We start from the raw sequence: 18718 nt of genomic DNA on the forward strand, positions 1-18718 counted from the left end.
TTATAGACCTATCCAGCTTATTTATAACAAGAGTTTCTGTCCTCAAGCTTTGAAAGATAGAGGTAGTAAAGGGGGTGATAAGTGGCAAATGTGATATAATCCCTGTCTTTAAAGTTCAAGGCTGTGAATGAGGAAGAGAGGTGGGTAGATAGCACTGAGAACAGGCTGGATCAAAACACCAAAATGTTTTAATTTTATATATTTAAAAATGCATTTCTCTGATTATAAAAATAATGTAGCTTATTACTAAATATTTTGAAAAAAGCAAAGTATAAAGAAGATAATGAAAATGATCCATAATCTCACAAGCCTTTTAATTCAAATGCTTATACAAACACATATTGTTAGTGCATAACTATTTTGCCTTTATATCTTAATTTGGAAACGTGTAACTGAAGAGATAACAACTCAGATAATTACTGTCTTAGTTTCAGCAAAAGTTTGCAGAATAAAGTTATTAATATCTTACTGTCAGTCTCTGTGACCTATGATTCTCACAAAATTATTGGAGGTGTTATTCTCACCTCTGAGCTAAGAATTTTTTAATGTAAAATCCTTTGTTGTGGATTTGTTAACCTGCAGTTGAACATTGTCTAAAATGGTATTTTTAAAAAGAACATATTAAAGATGCATGCACAAAGCGAGTGGTTTATCGAAACATCAGCATCCTTTTGTTTAGAATCATTTGCTAATTGGCAATTCAAGGTTAATACCTCTGGAGACAGAAAAGTAATTGATCTAGTGTTAGGCGAGGCTCAGCACAGTTGAGAGGTTTCTCTGCCCCACTCTGATAAAGACTCTTTTAATTGTTCCAGAGCTAATGTTGCTATTCTCTGTTTTCCTGATATATGGTATACACATAAATAATGATAGTAAGAAGTTCATTCATTCAATATCTATCCAGAATTTAAAGCGCTGTTATAAGCTTTCATTTTTTGGAGACATTGAACTTTGCAAGAGATGGTGTTTCTTCTTTTTTGGGGACCACAAGGAAGCTCAAATCAAATACCTATCATACCTCTTGTAGGTAATGGCTGGCACTTCGGGTTTAATCTTTTTTTTTTTTTTTTTTTTTTTTTTTAAGTCTATCCCTCTATTAAACTTTGGATTTAATCTTGTCCTGTCTTTATTTCTCTATCTTTATGTCCCTTTCCCTCATTTCCTTTTCTATTTTGTTTCATTTGTTTGTATGTAAGATTAGCCAGAAATTAAAGTTGAAATCCCAGTGACCTAACACAACCATGGTTTATTTCTTGCTTATGTACCTTATAGGTTGGTGTAGGCCTTTGTGCCATGTGTCAGTTACCAGCCCAAGGTAAAAAGTTTTACCATCTGTAGCTGCACTGTCTGGAGCATGCAGTCACTTTGGTCATTACAGCAAGAGAAGAGCACCTGGGAAGATGCACATGCTATTTTCACTGTTTCAGCCACCAAGGGACACACTTCTGTTCACCTTTTTGTTGCTTTATTGACCAGGCCTGGCTGTAAGGCCCTAACCAGTAGCAAGGAAGCCAGGAAATATAGAGGTTCAAATGCAATGTTTGGTGAGCACACTGTCTGTCTCAGTGTATTTTCGACAGGATTTTGAGAGGTATTTTTAGAATGAGGTAGGTCATTATTAATATAAGTATTGTCATTTTTGTAGGTCAAAATGGTTAAATATCAGCAGTTTTATATAGTTCAGCCTAATAAATAAATAAATGCATAGTGTCACAAGCACTTTACCGAGTTAGCACTGTCCATTCCCTTAAAAAGAGACTGCCTGTTAGCGGGAGCGAACCTGCATACAAATAACTGCAATTAAATTGGAGAAGATCTGTGAAGGAGATACATGCAAAGCATGAGGGCATTAGAGAAGGGTGACTAGTTATGTAAACACTTGTTAAGGGAGGTGTCAGGTGTTAATTGTTGGTGGTCAGCATGAGAAGTAATTTCTAGACAGAAGGAATGACAAGCAGAGAGGCAGAGAAATGAAAAAAAAAAGTCTAGTTTAGAAAAGCCCAGTAACATAGGAAAAGTAAGAGAAAGGCTTGCTTGGAATGAGTTCATAAATGTAGATAGGATGAGGCTGAGATGACTTTGTATGTCATGCTAAGGAATTTTTACTTTTTTTTTGTGGTACGTGGGCCTTTCACCGCTGTGGCCTCTCCCGCCGCGGGCTCCGGACGCGCAAGCCCAGAGGCCACGGCCCACGGGCCCAGCCACTCCGCGGCATGTGGGATCCTCCCGGACGGGTGCACAAACCCGCATCCCCTGCATCGGCAAGTGGACTCCCAACCACTGCGCCACCAGGGAAGCCCAGAATTTTTACTTTTTGCTGACAGCAGTTTGAAGTTACTGAAGGCCTGGCGCGATAGAATCAGAACTGTCTTTAGGGGATAAGGAAGGAATAACACGGTACGAAATGCTGGATGTTTTAAAGTGGAGAGTTTCTTGGATACTTTTGTGTTCCTTTCCAATGTGGACACGTCCTTTAAACTTTATGCGATAAAATCTCCCAACCTTATAGTAATCAAATGTCACAAAAATCGAGGCAAGAAAGGAGATTGATGGGTATGGTGTAGACCAGGTCTCTGGCTAATATCGAAGAGGCAAATGGCTGGTGAAAATATCAGCCATGGTTCTAGATTATCACCTGAACCTGGTCCACTGACATCTTCCAAGGGTCAGAGGTTTAGGGGTTTCAGAGTCTAGATTTGTGTTTTATGTGAGAATTTTCTTTATATTTAATAAACTTGAATGTGACCACTGAGTCTTAATGTTTGAAGAGGCCCTTGAAAAACCAATTTATTCTCAAGACAGATCATTCGATTAAAGAAAAATGAAAGCGTTTTGCTGTTGTTTGGCATTACAAAGAACAATACCTGAAAAATGGGAAGAAAAAACAAAACAGAGAATCTGGCTAGCAATCCCAAACAGAACCTCTTCAATTTTTAACTAAAATATCTATAATGACACATGACTCCCCGTAATGGAAAAAAATGTTATTTAAAACTATAAGGAGGAAATAAGCTGCTGTTCAATGGATACAGAGTATCAGTCACACAGGATGAAAAAGTTCTAGAGCTCTGCCGTCCAACGTTGTGCTTATGCTTATGTACAAAATTAATGCTGTACACTTAAAAATGTGTTAAGAGGGGATATCTCACGTTATGTGTTTTTTACCGTAATTTTTAAAAAGATGCTCCAAATCATTAATCATCAGAAAAAATATAAATCAAAACCACAATGAGCTATCACTTCACAACCAGTAGAATAGTTATAAAAAACAAAAGTGAGTACAGTATTAGTGAGAATGTAGAGAAATTGGTATCCTGATACATTGCTGGTGGGAATATAAAATGGTGGAAAACAGTTCTCAAAACCTGAACGTAGAATTACCACCTGACTCAACAATTGCATTTGTAGGTATATATGTCAAAGAATTTAAAACAGGACTCAGGCATTTGTATGTCAATGCTTACTGCAACATTGTTCACAGTAGCCAAAAGATGAAAACAACCCAAGTGTCCATCAGCAGATGAATGGATAAACAAAATGCAGGATATATATACAACGGAATATTATTCAGGTATAAAAAGGTTCTTGTACATATTGCCACATGGATAAAACTTAAAAACATTGCTCAAAGTGAAATAAGCCAGAGATAACAGGGCAAATATTGTATGATTCCACTTATATGAAATGTCTAGAATAGGCAAATTAATTGACACAGAAAGTAGAATAGAGATTACTGAAGACGGGAAGAGGGAGGAATGGGAAGTTATTGCCTAATGGTCAGAGTTTTTGCTAGGGGTGATGAAAAAATTTTGGAAATAGTGATGATTGGTTGCATAACAGTGCAAATGCAATTAATGCCGCTGATTTGTACACTTAAAAATGGATAAAATGGAAAATTTTATGTTATATGCTTCACTACAATAAAAAGTTTTTTTAATTAAAAAAATAAAATAGGGCTTCCCTGGTGGCGCAGTGGTTGAGAGTCTGCCTGCCGATGCAGGGGACACGGGTTCGTGCCCCGGTCCGGGAAGATCCCACATGCCGCAGAGCGGCTGGGCCCGTGAGCCATGGCCGCTGAGCCTGCGCGTCCGGAGCCTGTGCTCCACAACGGGAGAGGCCACAGCAGTGAGAGGCCCGCGCACAGAAAAAAAAAATAAATAAAATAAATAAATAAATAAATAAAATAAATAAAACTGTAATGAACAATAACCACTCTCACATTTTAATCTCTGTGTATTTGGGAGACAATTCACATCAGCAAGAAAATAAATCTCGCCCTTTTGTGGCCATCGCTGAAGCGCTAGCGGCCAAAATGAAGTTCAATCCCTTTGTGACTTCTGACCGAAGCAAGAACCAGAAAAGGCATTTCGATGAGCCTTCCCACATTCGCAGGAAGATTATGTCTTCCCTTCTTTCTAAAGAGCTGAGACAGAAGTACAATGTCCGATCCATGCCCATCCGGAAGGACGATGAAGTTCAGGTTGTACAAGGGCACTACAAAGGGCAGCAAATTGGCAAAGTAGTCCAAGTTTACAGGAAGAAGTATGTCATCTACACTGAACGAGTGCAGTGGGAGAAGGCTGATGGCACAACTGTCCCTGTGGGCATTCAACCCAGCAAGGTGGTTATCACCAGACTAAAACTGGACAGAGACCGCAAAAAGATCCTCGAACGTAAAGTCAAATCTCGCCAAGTAGGAAAGGAAAAGGGCAAATATAAGGAAGAAACAATTGAGAAGATGCAGGAATGAAGTAATCTTGTATACAACTTTCATTTAAAACTGTTAAAATGAAAAAAAAAAAGAAAAGAAATCTCTATACTCACCTCTTCTATGAAAAAGTTTCGTAGGAAAAGTGAGAATGAAAGTGATATGTCAAAGTCTTTGCCAGTTCAGAATAATGACAGTAATGAATCTTCGTGAAGGTACTTGAGATGCAGAATCAGGAAGTGAGGGGGGCTGTCCTAAGTGGGAAAGTCTGAGGACGAGCAGCAGCCTTAATCCCTCATTAAAGTCTGCTACACATTCAAAAGCCCACGTGATGGATGACTTACAGTCTTTCAGGAAAGTTTCATCAGCCTTGTAAAGATGTGGGAATTCTTCTCAGTACCTGTGGTGTGACTTAGATGTCAACTAAGATAACCTAATATTTGAGATTGAAACTAAAATGACTCAAAATCAAATTTGCCTGTCATAGGATCACTTAATTATTGTCTAATCTCTCCGGAGATTCGAAGTGGTATGGGGGATCTGGGTTTCTCCCCTCCAGCAGAACCAGTCACATTATGGTCTACAAAGATGTCCCCTGTAACATGAATAGATAATGCTTTCCCATCAAGCATTCTCAACACAGATGATACCACTCCCAAGAGGGTGAAAATTTGTTCTTTTTGATGGGGGGCAGGTAAGGGAAGGAACAAAAAATCTTATTCTCTTAGGTGTGAAGCACAGATATATGTACAGTACATAAAAGACACACAGCATATCCGTGATATTAAAATTTCATGAGAAAGCAATAAGGAAAAAGACTCCTGGAGGCTCCTGACTGTTTCACATGTACATAGAATATGACGTGTATGGCACCTCTTGATGTGCAATGTAGTGGCCCAGGGTGGAAAGGGGAGAGATTTATGTCTTTCCTGAGTCATGTTAGGCTCTGAGCATCTGCTTCCCTTGAACTGAACAACTTTATAAATCATCCCTCTATGGCATGCATTGTGTCCCCCTTTCTTCCAGTGTCACCCTAAATTTGAACGCCATTCCTTTTCTAATCCCTTTAAAAGAGGTAGGAAAAAACCCATCATTCTCCTGTCTGCTCCTTGGTTCATAAACTTAAGGTCTATGGCAATTTCAAAACTGGATAAAAATAAAAAGGTGTTGTATTCTTCGTGTAGCCCTTCCTATGCTCCTTATCAGAAGTGAGTTCTCTCATCTCTTTATACCCTAGCAATTATTTCTGCACCTCGAAAATTATTTTCTTTAGATCAATTCTTGCACATCTTTTCTTACTCTTCCTGCTACAGCCCAAACTTCCTAGTGTCAGAAACCATATCTTATTCATCATCATAGCCTCTTCCCATGCCTTGTCTGATGCCTTAGCTAACAAAGCAATCAACTCCATATAAATCTGGGTGTGGGGAGAGGTGGGTGGAGTTGGGAGCAAAAGAAGCTTTCAATAATGTTAAATTTGAGATGAATAATGACTCATAAAAAGGTTATATTAAAAGGTAGCCATTCTGCTCCAAAGTACATGCCAGATATTAGGAATTATCCCGCTTATGATAATCACAGTAGTTTCCCTGGGGCTTGGTATTTTCTCAAAATCTTCAAATGCATGTTTGCAACCACTAACCAGCAAGCAAAAGATTTCCCTAAAACTAGAACATCAGAAAAGGAATGAAGATAATGACTGACTTAAAGAATGTGAACCCAGTGTAGCGACCTGTAAACACCACAGAGATTCAGCAAAAGCTTAAGAGAACTTTAGAGCAGTAGCTGGGAGTAACGCCAATGCCAAATTTTGATCACATCTCAGACTGAGAGTCTCATCAAAAAGGGGGAGTTGAGGGACTTCCCTGGTGGTTCAGGGTTTAAGACTCTGCACTCCCAATGCAGGGGGCATGGGTTTGATCCCTGGCTGGGGAACTAAGCCCCCGCAAGCCGCATGGTGTGGCCAAAAAAAAAGGGGGGGGGTGGGGATTGATAGAAACAAGACAACAGGCCCCAAATGGAGTCACTTATGCTAAGCCCCACCTCACCAAACTGAGACTTAATTACAGTTTCGGCTCTCCCAGAAATGCAATCTTAAACCAGTCAATCAGGAATCGCGTAATCAGCTCTAGTTAATTAACCTGCCCGATAGACCCCATCCCTTAAAGGAAAGTGACATTGCTGCCAATCTACTTTTTGCTAGTAGAACATCCTTGTTCGTGCTCCCTTCCGCCTATACTCTCCTTGGAGCTCCTTTCCATCTGTTAGGTTGGATGCTGCCTGATTCATGAATCATTGAATAAAGCCAGTAAGATCTTTAAAATTTTAAAAAATAAAAGTAAAATGTAGCCATTCTGTTAGGGAAGGAATAATGTATATTTGTGATCAAACTGATTCAATGCAACTTTAGCTACAAATTATAAGAGAGAAGATAAAATATAAAGATGAGAAAGGTAAAGAAACATATATGCATAATTCTTCAAACAGTAAGTAACAAAGAGATATACAGGGAGACCTTGGGTGGCAGACACTGAGCAGACATCCACATGGTGCTGTGGGCAGTTTCAAGGGAACAGAGTTCAGCTCTGTGCTGTATAGGAAATTAGCTTTATTGACGGCTCTTTATTTCAATTTGATCTACCTCTAATATCTACCCCATTTTAGTCCTGTGTCTCTCTATATTGCTTTCCCCCAAAGTCTGCAATCTTCAGAACCCAATTCTTATTTTCTCCTTAGTTTAATTAATTTAAATACATTCATGGAGTGTCTTAGATGTTTCAGGCTATTTGTAAGGCATGAGGAGTACACAGGAGTGCAAGACACATCCCCAGCCTTCAGGAGGACTTCACAGAGGAGATGGCTTTGAACATGGCTTTGAAAAATAAGTTGAAAAATAAGATTAGGAAAAGAAAGGGAAGAAAGGTATTTCAGGCCCAGGGAATAGCACATAGAAGAGCTCAGAGTCGGGGCATGAACTGTGTGCTCAGGCACTAGATTAACACTGTTCGCCTAAATCACACCGGAGGTATGAGGAGGAAAGATGCTTGTGGGAACTCAGTGAGGACTTATGCTCTGTTGGCTGCCTGAGATAGAACCTGCCTTTCAGAGTTCGTTTCTAGTGAATCTCTGCTCCCTCTGCCTTTCAACTCTAATCCTGAATGTTCCTTCAGTTGTTTCCTAATTCTAATTAAGTGGCATTTGGTATCTCAGGGGAGAAAAGTCATCACTCTTTTACAGACCAATAATTACTATGGTTAATTAGCTTATATTCATAAAGACAATGCATGCCTAATTACATCAAATATAGCTCCTACTTAATCAATTAATTATTGAAGCAAACATTTTGGGACATATACTCTGCATCTAGAATAGTTTAGTTATTAAGCCTGTGGACTCAGGAATTGAACAATTTATTTACCATCTCTAAATCTCACTTTTTTTAACATTTGTTTACAATGAGAATAACTGTATCTCACAAGATAGTTTTGAAAATTAAGATAATTCTTATTACACATTTGTGTTGACTGCTTTCCATTTTCTGTCTCCCCTCTTTGCTCTGACTGACCCATTCTCTATCCTTTTCTACCCTCTTCTGTGCCCTAAGGCTGATCCTTACACATTGCATCACCCAGACTCCCTGGCTGGCTAGTTTCTGGTTGCTTCTGGTCAGTGCAACACGCTGAAAGGAGACAGGAGAAAAGGAGAAGCAGTTGGTCTTTCTTCTTTGCTTTCTCTCTGCTGAAGTGTCTTGGTTCTGGCAAATTATGGCAATAGATCTGACCCTCCTCCTTCTGTCCCACGGCCCCTCCTCCAGGGTGCCAGCTCTTACTGGGCCATTCTTCCTTGTGTCCTTCAGGCCTAAGTATCATAATGAATGCTTTTTGCCTATTTCTACTCCTGGGTGCTTCAGCATCCATGGTTAGTTCTCTGAACTTTGCCCAGTCCTCTGTAAATAGTCCCTTTATTAAAGACGCTTGAGTTGAAACCATCTGAGTAGAATTTCGTTTCTGGAAAGGACCTTGATTGATGTGGTATGTTACCAATTGTGTGCATCTTGTACTTAGTTTATGCTCACTAAATAAATATGAGCTATCTTCATTCTTTTGTTAGTTTTGTTTGGTAAGTGTCTTTTCTGTGCTAAGTTCAATAAACATTACTTAAATGTATTGTTACCTCATTCGGTCTCAAACATCCACATTACTCAGACATCCATCAATCTGAGACTTAAGCCATGAAGGCAATGAATATTTCTATGGAGACCTTTCTCCTCTACGTTTCTGAACATATTAAGAAATAGAGTTTGGAAGGATCAAAACTTCAGCACTATTTTTGGTAAATAATCAGCTACTAGGCTTACTGCAGGGAGGGGCCAGGAGAGGAGAAGGTAATGAATATATGAACATAACCTTTATGTTCCTTACAGAAGCCAGTGACCCTGGTGACCTTCTCCCATTCAGTTAAGACCTTCCCTCTGTGGGGAGCATGAGTGAGGGGGGGAGGCCAGAATAGTTTCTCCTAATACTTTCAAGAGAATAATAGTCTTTATTTCATAGTCAGATGCAGGGATCATGGAGTGAGGAAGAAGATTGTTCTTTCTATAATCAGGAATTGAGAGAAAATACTTTTAATATTCAACTTGTCTCAATAAGAAAATGCCTGTTGGAAATCTGTGTTCATGGAACTCAACACTAATGAGTTGGTGGCCATCCAGACTGAGCTGGAAATTGCCCATTGGAACCGATGGAGACTTAAAATTGTATATCATGGTTTTATACCACCATCTTTCCTGTACACCATAGGATGCTCTCCTCCACCACTCCTGCTCTGCCTGTGACTCTGAGGCATTGTTGCTGAGCTGTTTCATGCCCAAGGGTACAGAGACTACACTCTTTTCAGAACATCAAGGAAAGTAGGTTCTTGGGAGACTGTGTTCCACTCTACAGCCAGGCTAGGAAAAGAAGCATATCTGTTGGTGATGACAGTGTTAAAGGTGACAGTGATGCAGGAAAAGACTCTAATTCCTAAGGCAAAGAAGTTGAAGGCAGAACTTGGAAAAAGAAGTGGCCTCAAGCTCAAAACTGCAAAGTCTACAAGGCTGTCTGATGCTTATCCTTGAGAGCCTGAAGCTGTCTTGCACTTGTGCCTCCTCTGGGCGAGAAAGTGCACGTTTCCAAATGCTGGAAGTGGGATGGAATCCTTGAGGTTCCCTCTGACCTATATTTTGTGATAATTCTTTCAGGAATCAATCATGAATTGCATTTCTGCAATTCCGTTTGAATTGGCGGTTATATAAAGGATATATGCATTCTTCCCACATTGATCCAACAGACTATAAAAATAGACAAAGCTCTTTTTTTTTGTTTGCTTATTTTTTGGAAGTTGAGTAAATGTGACAGAGCTGATCAAGTGTACGAATGAATGGACACAACTCTTCTTGGTTGTAAAATCTTCTGATGTCTTGTCTCTGTTTTCATGATCAATTGCAGCACTGCTGAATAAAATGTGAAACTCTCAAATATATTAATTCGTTATTGGTATAAAAAATCAATATTTCAGGCCTGAAATCTCATGACAATAGCACATAACTTATCTTCTTGAATGAGCAAAAATGTGTACTTATTTTACCCCTAGTGTTTCCAACATTGACAATTTATTCTTACGTAACAATTTTAGTTTAGGGGCTTGAAATGACTTAATCTCTACATATAGCATCCCATTTGCACCATATATGGATTCTGGTAACTTTTCACACCTATTGATTATCCAATTTCCCAAATTAAATTGAACATATTAAATAAAGGTATCAGAAAACAAAAATATAATACTTTTTTTTTTTTTTTTTTAGCTCCACGGCATATGGGATCTTCCCGGGCCAGGGCACGAACCCGTGTCCCCTGCATCGGCAGGCGGACTCTCAACAACTGTGCCACCAGGGAAACCCAATAATTTTTAAATTATACAAAAAAAATGAATGTACTCACAGAAGTAAAAATTCACTCTAGCAAAATTAAAGGAAAAAAAAAAAAACCTAAAGTCTCTCATCATCCAGTTCCCACCCTTCTACAGTATTATTTCCTTCTTCAGCTATTGTTAATAGTTTCCTCTGTAGGTGCTCTGAATTACACACGCATACACACACGTATATACATATAGGTGTATATATACTCACATATAAATACACATTTTTATTAAAAATATTACTGCAATGAATGCACTGTTATATAACCTGCTTTTTTCATTTAACAATACTATGTAGGAATAGCTCTCATTCTTTTAAACAATAGAATGGTATTTTATAGAAAACCTATTCCTCTATTGATGGGTATTTAGGTTGTATTTAATTTTTGCTTTTATTCACTCAATCATTCAACAAATTTTTATTGATTTGCTCTTATGTGCCAAATTTCTTCTAGGAGCTCTGGCTAATAGTGAACAAAACAAATATAGTTCCAGCCCTTCAACAGCTTAGATTCAAGTCAGGGGAAACAGAAAAAGAGTCAACAACTAATGACATAATTACAAATTGTGTTAAATGTCATGAAATTAACAAAGAGGGAACAGAGATAGAGAATAATGGGTGGGCCCATGTTAAATAAGTATTCAGGAGAGACTTCTGTGAAGAAGTAATACTTGAGATCCAAAGGACAAGGAAGAATACATTTGAAAAGTGGAGAAACGAGCCTTTCAAGCAAGGCGATAGCATGTGCAAATGCCCTGTGGCAGGACCTTGACGTGTTTAAAAAAAGAAAGAATGTCAGTGGTCTAGGCGATGCTAGAGAGGCAGAGAGTGCTACAAGCTGCTCCAAAGGGACCAGATAGTGAGGACCAGGTGGTGCAGCACCTTATATGACACAGTAAGAGTTTAGATTTTATTCTACACAAAATACGAAGCCATTAGGCAGTGACTTTACATAAAATTATGTATTTCCTTCAGCTTTATTGAGATGTAATTGAATATAACATTATATAAGTCTAAGGTATACAATATTATGATTTAATACACATATATATTGCAAAATGGTTACCACAATAAGGTTAGTTAGTTACCACATTGTGTGTGTGTGTGTGAGGGGGGTGAGAACATTTAAGGGCTACTCTCTTAGCAAATCTCAAGTATATAATATAGTATTGTTAACCATAGTCACTATGCTTTACATTATATCCCCAGAACTTATTAATCTTATGCTAAATTTTTTTCCCATTTGACCAATCTCCCCATTTTGACCACCCCCAGCCCCTGGCCACTACCCTTCTACTCTCTGTTTCTATGTGTTTAGCTTTTTTAGATTCCATGTATGAGTGAAATTATACAGTCTTTGTCTTAATCTGATTTACTTCACTTAGCATAATGCCATAATGTATTTTTAAAGCTCTTTGGCTACTATGTAGAGAATGAACTAGATGGAGTCAAGAGGGGAAAACAGGAAGGGCGACTACAGCTAAAAATTGTGGTAGAACTGACCAACTACAGTAGTTGACTTTTCCAATTCAGCTAGGCTCCAAATTATGGGATTTCCAGTCAGAGTGCAGGCATGAGGCAGAGAACAGTTCATACGCTATATTTCATTCCCTCTCTGTATGGAGATAGGCTCTGTGTAGCCTGATTTTGCTAACAGGTTATGTTATGTCTCAGAAGTGCATTTTGACAACAGCGACGAAGTAAATAACTGACGCTTTGGGATTCTTTTTTGTAATAAGCCCACACATGCTTTCTAGGTCTCTGAGTTTCCAAATAAATATAAAGAGTATGTTAAAAACCTCACCTTAAAATTTTGTTTAAACCATAGTAAAATACACATAACCTTAAATTTATCACCTAACCATTGTTAAGTGTACAGCTCAGTGGCACCAGGTACATTCACATTGTTGTGCAACCATCACAACATCCATCTCCCGAACTCTTTTCATCTTACAAAGCTGAAACTCTGTTCCCATTAAACAATGTCTCTATTCTTCTCTCCCTGAAATCTCTGGGAAGCGCATTCTACCTTCTGTCTCTATGAATTTGACTATTCTAGGTACCTCATATAAATGAAATTATACAACGGTTTTCCCTTTGTGACTGTCTTATTTCACTTAGCATAATGTCCTTAAGGGTCATCCATGATATAGCACGTGTCAGAATTTCCTTCATTTTGGAGGTTGAATAATATTCTATTACATGTAGATACCATTTTCTCTTTATCCATTCATCCATCAATGGACACCTGTGTTGCTTCTATCTTTTGACTATTATAAATAGTGCTGCTATGAACATCGGTGTACAAATATATCTTTGAGTCCCTGCTGTAAATTCTTTGGGGGTAAAAACTGTGTATGTTTTGGTATTGATTTTTCTATAATGATAGCTCCAAATCGGTATACTACCTAATGCAGTATCAAGTTAGAGATCCTGAAAATGAGGGCTCAAAGGTGTAAGCGGTGAGGGGAAGACAATGTGATATCATAAAAGCTGCACAGGGCTTCCCTGGTGGCGCAGTGGTTGAGAGTCCGCCTGCCGATTAGCAGGCAGACTCTCAATCACTGCGCCACCAGGGAAGCCCCATTGTAGCTTTTTGATCTTGGGCAAGTTAACTTTTCTGAGTCTCAGTTTTCTCATCTGTAAAATGGGATTAGAATGCCTGTCCAGTGTACTCAACAAAACTGTTGTGAGGATCAAATGGGGAAATGCAATTAAAGTTCTTTGTAAATTTAAAAGCAAAATGTAACTATGTAATATTAGTTGATAATTTAGCAACTGTGTATATTTGAAAGCTCTCAGTGTTCATTAATATTCCTTTTGTCATATTTTAACAGATTTATCAATAATTTGTCATTATAATTGCCATGCAATAACTGCACATTTTTAAGGTGTCCAATTTACTAAGTTTTGGCATATGCATACTCCTGTGAAACTGTCATTACAATCAAGAGTATGAACATATCCATCACCTCCAAAAGCTTCCTCATCTCCTTCATAATCCCTCTGCCCTGCTCTTCCCACCTTCTACCATCACCAGCAACTAATGATTGGCTTTCTGTCTCTATAGATTTGTTTGCATTTTCTAGAATTTCATATAAATGGAATTATTCATTGTGTACCCATTTGTCTCACAGGATGGGGTTGTAATGCCCTATTTTCCTTCTTACTCATTTAGATGATACTTTGTGACCCCATCTGACCCCACTGACTTCCTCAGAAAAGAAAACCAAGGGGAGATATAGGGGTCGAGAACATCCCGAGACAGACCATTAACACCCTATGTATTTATAGCCATATCATTTAAATGGCAAGAACACCTGAGTCATATTTTAAGAGAAAACTAGTTTGAGATTAAAGGGAGAAAAGGAGATAAACTGACAAGAGTGCAAATGCGAAGGTTCAAGAATGTTCATTGCAACTTGAAATAGCAAAAAAACTAACTGAAAAGAATTTAATTGCTCATTAATAAATGACTGATTAAATAACTTACAACCACAGAAGCACATACTCTGCATTCATTTCTATTAAAAGATATCATAGGGCTTCCCTGGTGGCGCAGTGGTTGAGAGTCCGCCTGCCAATGCAGGGGGCATGGGTTCGTGCCCCGGTCCAGGGGGATCCCACATGCCGCGGAGTGGCTGGGCCCGTGAGCCATGGCCGCTGAGCCTGCACATCCGGAGCCTGTGCTCCGCAACGGGAGAGGCCACAATAGTGAGAGGCCCGCGTACCACAAAAAAAAAAAAAAAAAAAAGATATCATGACTTTTTTTTAAATAAAGCAAGCTGCAAAATAGTATGCATATGATTTAATCTATATGAAATTATCCACAGTAAAATCTCTACTAATGTAAGCTAACTACAAATGTAAAATGCATTCTGGAAGGATAACCACCCAAATGTTGATGCTGGCTCTTCTTACAGCTGGGTGATGAGATTAGTGGTAGTGATGGTGAGGGGGTTTCTTTTTACTCTGTAGCACTTAAATTTTCTACAGAAACTAACATTTTCTTTGAAAACAGGAAAATCAATTTAACAAAGTAGTCCCTGAAAAGCATGAAGAAGTGTTGTTGTAACAGCCAGATCTATTCTCAGGCATTAAATTTAAAGACATAAGCATAGAAAAGTATTTACAAGGGATTATATATAAAAATATTAACAGCAATTATTTCTGGATGGTGGGATCACCAGATGGGTTTCTTTCACTTTTAAAATTTCTGTATGATAGACATTAAAAAAAAAACAAAACCCTAACCCTGTATCAGTGATAATGATAAACAACTTCCATTTTGAAAGTAAAATAGCATGAAAGAACATTCTAACCTGTATCTCAAGTCAGTACTGTATCTTTGGATTGTGGTAAAGGGAAAAAATTTTTTTAACTACTTCTGATATAATAATGGATGTATCTGTGCCTCAAACTTCTATTTCCATTAAGTATTTAAAGGATTCTCTAAATATAATGGTTATTTTTGTCACAGAAATGCCAGCAATTGTCACAGCATGGGAAATCAATATCAAACTCTCTAATTACTGCACTAAGAAACTCATTCATTGTAATGAATCCTCTACTGTTATTGAAGAACTAGTGAATTTAAGAAGAGAATCTATTCTTAGTCAGTTATTGACCCCAAACTGTCAAGTCATTTAGGACTAGAATATGGGGCAAATAAAGAAAACTTGTTAAAGAAGTTATGAGTATGAATAGCTATCCTGTACTTCATTTAAACTCATAAAAAGATTTTTTAATATATTAAACGTGGAAAGACATTATAAAATGAATGAAAACACTCTGTCAGGCTGAAGAATTTGAAAAGGTGTATGACTAAATCAAGCTTTAGCTTCATTTTTTCCTGAATAAAGCATCAGGGAGGTAAAATTTTAAACCATCTTTTGGCAGATACAAAATTGAACAAATATATTAGAAAAATTTCCAGAACTTAATGATATATTCCTGAGAGTTATGAGGTGTCTGAAAGATAATATCTTCAGGACAGAGACCATCCCTTAATTACCTGGAAATCTTAGCTTCTTGCTAGGGAGAACTGTTAAATGACTGCATAAATGAATGGTGAATTTATTGACTAAATATCTAATCTGCTGAATAGGTATTAGAGTGGAGTAGTGATATTGCCAATATTATTAAGGTGTTATCTCCTTCAGTCTACTCTAATAGAGCTACCATTCTTTCTATTCCATTGAAACTATTTCTGCCATGATTACCAATGGTCTCCAGTTTGCCAGATCCAATGGTCCTTATTTTACTCAAGTGTTTAATAGTTTTTGACAACTAAATGGCTCTTTCTTTCCTGAAATTATTTTCTTTGTTTCTATGATGCAATGTTATCCTGGGTTTGCTCTCAGTCTCCTTTGTTGGTGTCTCCTCTTCCAATGAATTGTAAATACTAGTGGGCTTGGCCACCAACCTTGGCTCTTTCCCCTATTTTTCTCTTCTCATACCTCCTTGATTTCAACTACATACTGACTACTTCCTTATGCATCTTTACAGCTCTGATCTCTTTCCTGTATTCTAAATTCAGCTACCCAGCTTCTACTTGACATCTCCAGCTAGATTTCTAATAAGCATTTCAAATTTAACATATGCCCTAAAGAAAACTTCTGATTTCTGACTCTGCCTCCAACCAAAACTACCCTTATTCCCAACAAAAGACACCACCCTCCACCTAATTTCTTGATCCGAAAATGTAGGAATCATCTTTGATTCTTTACTTTCCCTCATTGTCTCACAACCAACCCACCTTCAATTCATGTTAGAATTGAAAACGTATACTAAGTCCTCTCTTGACTCTCTGCCTCCAAACTATCACTTTAGTTAACGCCATCGTATTTCTCCTACACTGAAACAACAGTCTACTAATTGGTGCCCTTGTTTCCACTCCTTCCATCCACTTTTTTTTTTTTTTTTTTTTTTTTTTGCGGTATGCGGGCCTCTCACCGTTGTGGCCTCTCCCGTTGCAGAGCACAGGCTCCGGACGCGCAGGCCCAGCGGCCACGGTCCACGGGCCCAGCCGCTCTGCGGCACGCGGGATCCTCCCGGACCGGGGCACGAACCCACGTCCCCTGCATCGGCAGGCGGACTCCCAACCACTGCGCCACCAGGGAAGCCCCTTCCATCCACTTTTATCCCGACCTATTTTCCATAAAGGAAGAATAGCATTGTAAAGATTTGAATTAGGTATTGTTGCTCTGCTTAAAACTTGCTATGATCTTCTACTTCACTTACAATAAAGTAAAAGCATCTTACCAAAACTCAGAAGATCCCACATGATCTTGTTTCTGCCTACTTTCCCAGCCTCATCTTCTATAATTATCTACTTACTATGTTCTTTAAACCCATTGGACCACTCTGTTCATCACATTTGCCAAATGTGGTCCCACCAAAGAATTTTGCCTTTGCTAACATCTCTATATATAATATGCTCTCTTCCACCACTTCCCTTTTTCAGGATAGGCCTCTATCTAATAATTAGATAATAATTAGTTTAGATGTTACATTCTCAAAAAGGCTCCATGACTAGAATGAAAGCTCCATGAGAGCCAGAATTATAACAAGTTCATATTCCATTTCCATTAAATTGGTGAACTTTATCATATTTATTTACAAGAAAGCTTCATACGAAAGAGAAAAGAAAAGTCTTTGAGCTTTCATTCATTCCATATTTATTTATTTCCAGGCACTGTGCTAGGCACTGAGTATATGGCAGTGAATAAAACAGACTTGATGATTACGGCTTTCACGATGCTTATATATAGGCACAGATATAGAAGGGTATAGATATAAAACACACACACACACAAATATAATTACCAAGTGTGATTGTTATTATGAAGGAAAATAATAGGGTCTATGAGAGAGAGAATAACTCTGGATGAGTTGGAGATGAGATCATTTAAATTGGCAGGGTCAGAAAAGTCTTCTATGATTAAATGAAATTTCAATTTAGATCTGAGAAATAAGTAGGAGTCAGAGGAATAAATAGACATGTAGATTGAGGGTCCAGTAAGGCAATTACTGGGGCTTTAAAAAAATCTTATGACAAAATTTCATATTAAAAGCTATGATTCATACAATTTAGTGGAGATAATTAATTCTAATTAATTAACTTTCTTATTCTTAGTTTAGGTGTCTTTGCTTCCAAGGTGACTTCACTGTGATTCTTCCACTGGAATTTGCCACAAACTCCACACAGCATCTTTGTGGCCTACCGTAGAGTCTGGCAGATTTTACTGCCTTCACGGCAGGACTTCCTGAACCACCACCTGGTTCTGTTGCAGATTTTCCTATTCTGGGCCCAACTCAAAGATGGTAGTTTTTTTGTTTTTGTTTTTACATTTATAGTATGTGGGCCTGAGTAGTAGTATTCTTAGGTATAAAAATGCTACTTCCAGAACCCAAAGTGGCTTGCCAGGCATTGGGCTTCCTCCTTTGTGGGAGAAGATGCACCATGTCATCATTTGTTTTTACTTATGGAAGAGATGTCACCCTGTCCCCCTGACAACTACCCTACATTTTTTCAGATGTGGCAAGCCACTGAATTTTGTAGGACTATCTCCTATTCACTGGAGAGATTAAAGTAAGAATAAATAAAAGTATGAAGAAAAGGAGAAAATAACTTTTAAAACTACTTAGTCATATGGAAAAATTGCTATGTTAGCACAGTAATTGAATTGTCAGTGTAAAATGTCATTTACACTGATTACAACTCTAAAGTATGGTGTATGAAGATAAACACTGGATGGTAAAATATGACGAACAGATTATTTAGGGAGGGCAATTGTGGCTTATTTCCCCCTAACATTTCTTTAATTTCTTCTAAAACCAAGGAAGAAAATACCTTCCAAATACATGTCTTTGTCAAAACAGCAGCAAGGGCCTCACACATTAAGTTTTGTGAATTATATTCTTGCTAGGCTAGTCCATATTTCTTTTATTTATCTCTTTACCAATTCACAATACTTGTGCTTCCTTTATTAATTTGCAGTATTATAATAGCACTTTACAGGTCCTATGACTTTTCTGATTGGCCGTTG

General features: G+C 38.1%; 1 pseudogene; it reads left to right on the top strand.

Moving 5' to 3' along the window:
• The first annotated feature begins 4312 nt into the window (after window positions 1-4312).
• Window positions 4313-4811, top strand: LOC112405313 (60S ribosomal protein L26 pseudogene; annotated as a pseudogene).
• Window positions 4812-18718: the final 13907 nt, after the last annotated feature.

The sequence above is a fragment of the Neophocaena asiaeorientalis genome, unplaced genomic scaffold, assembly GCF_003031525.2.
Source record: "Neophocaena asiaeorientalis asiaeorientalis breed wild unplaced genomic scaffold, Neophocaena_asiaeorientalis_V1.1 scaffold342, whole genome shotgun sequence".
NCBI lineage: Eukaryota > Metazoa > Chordata > Mammalia > Artiodactyla > Phocoenidae > Neophocaena > Neophocaena asiaeorientalis.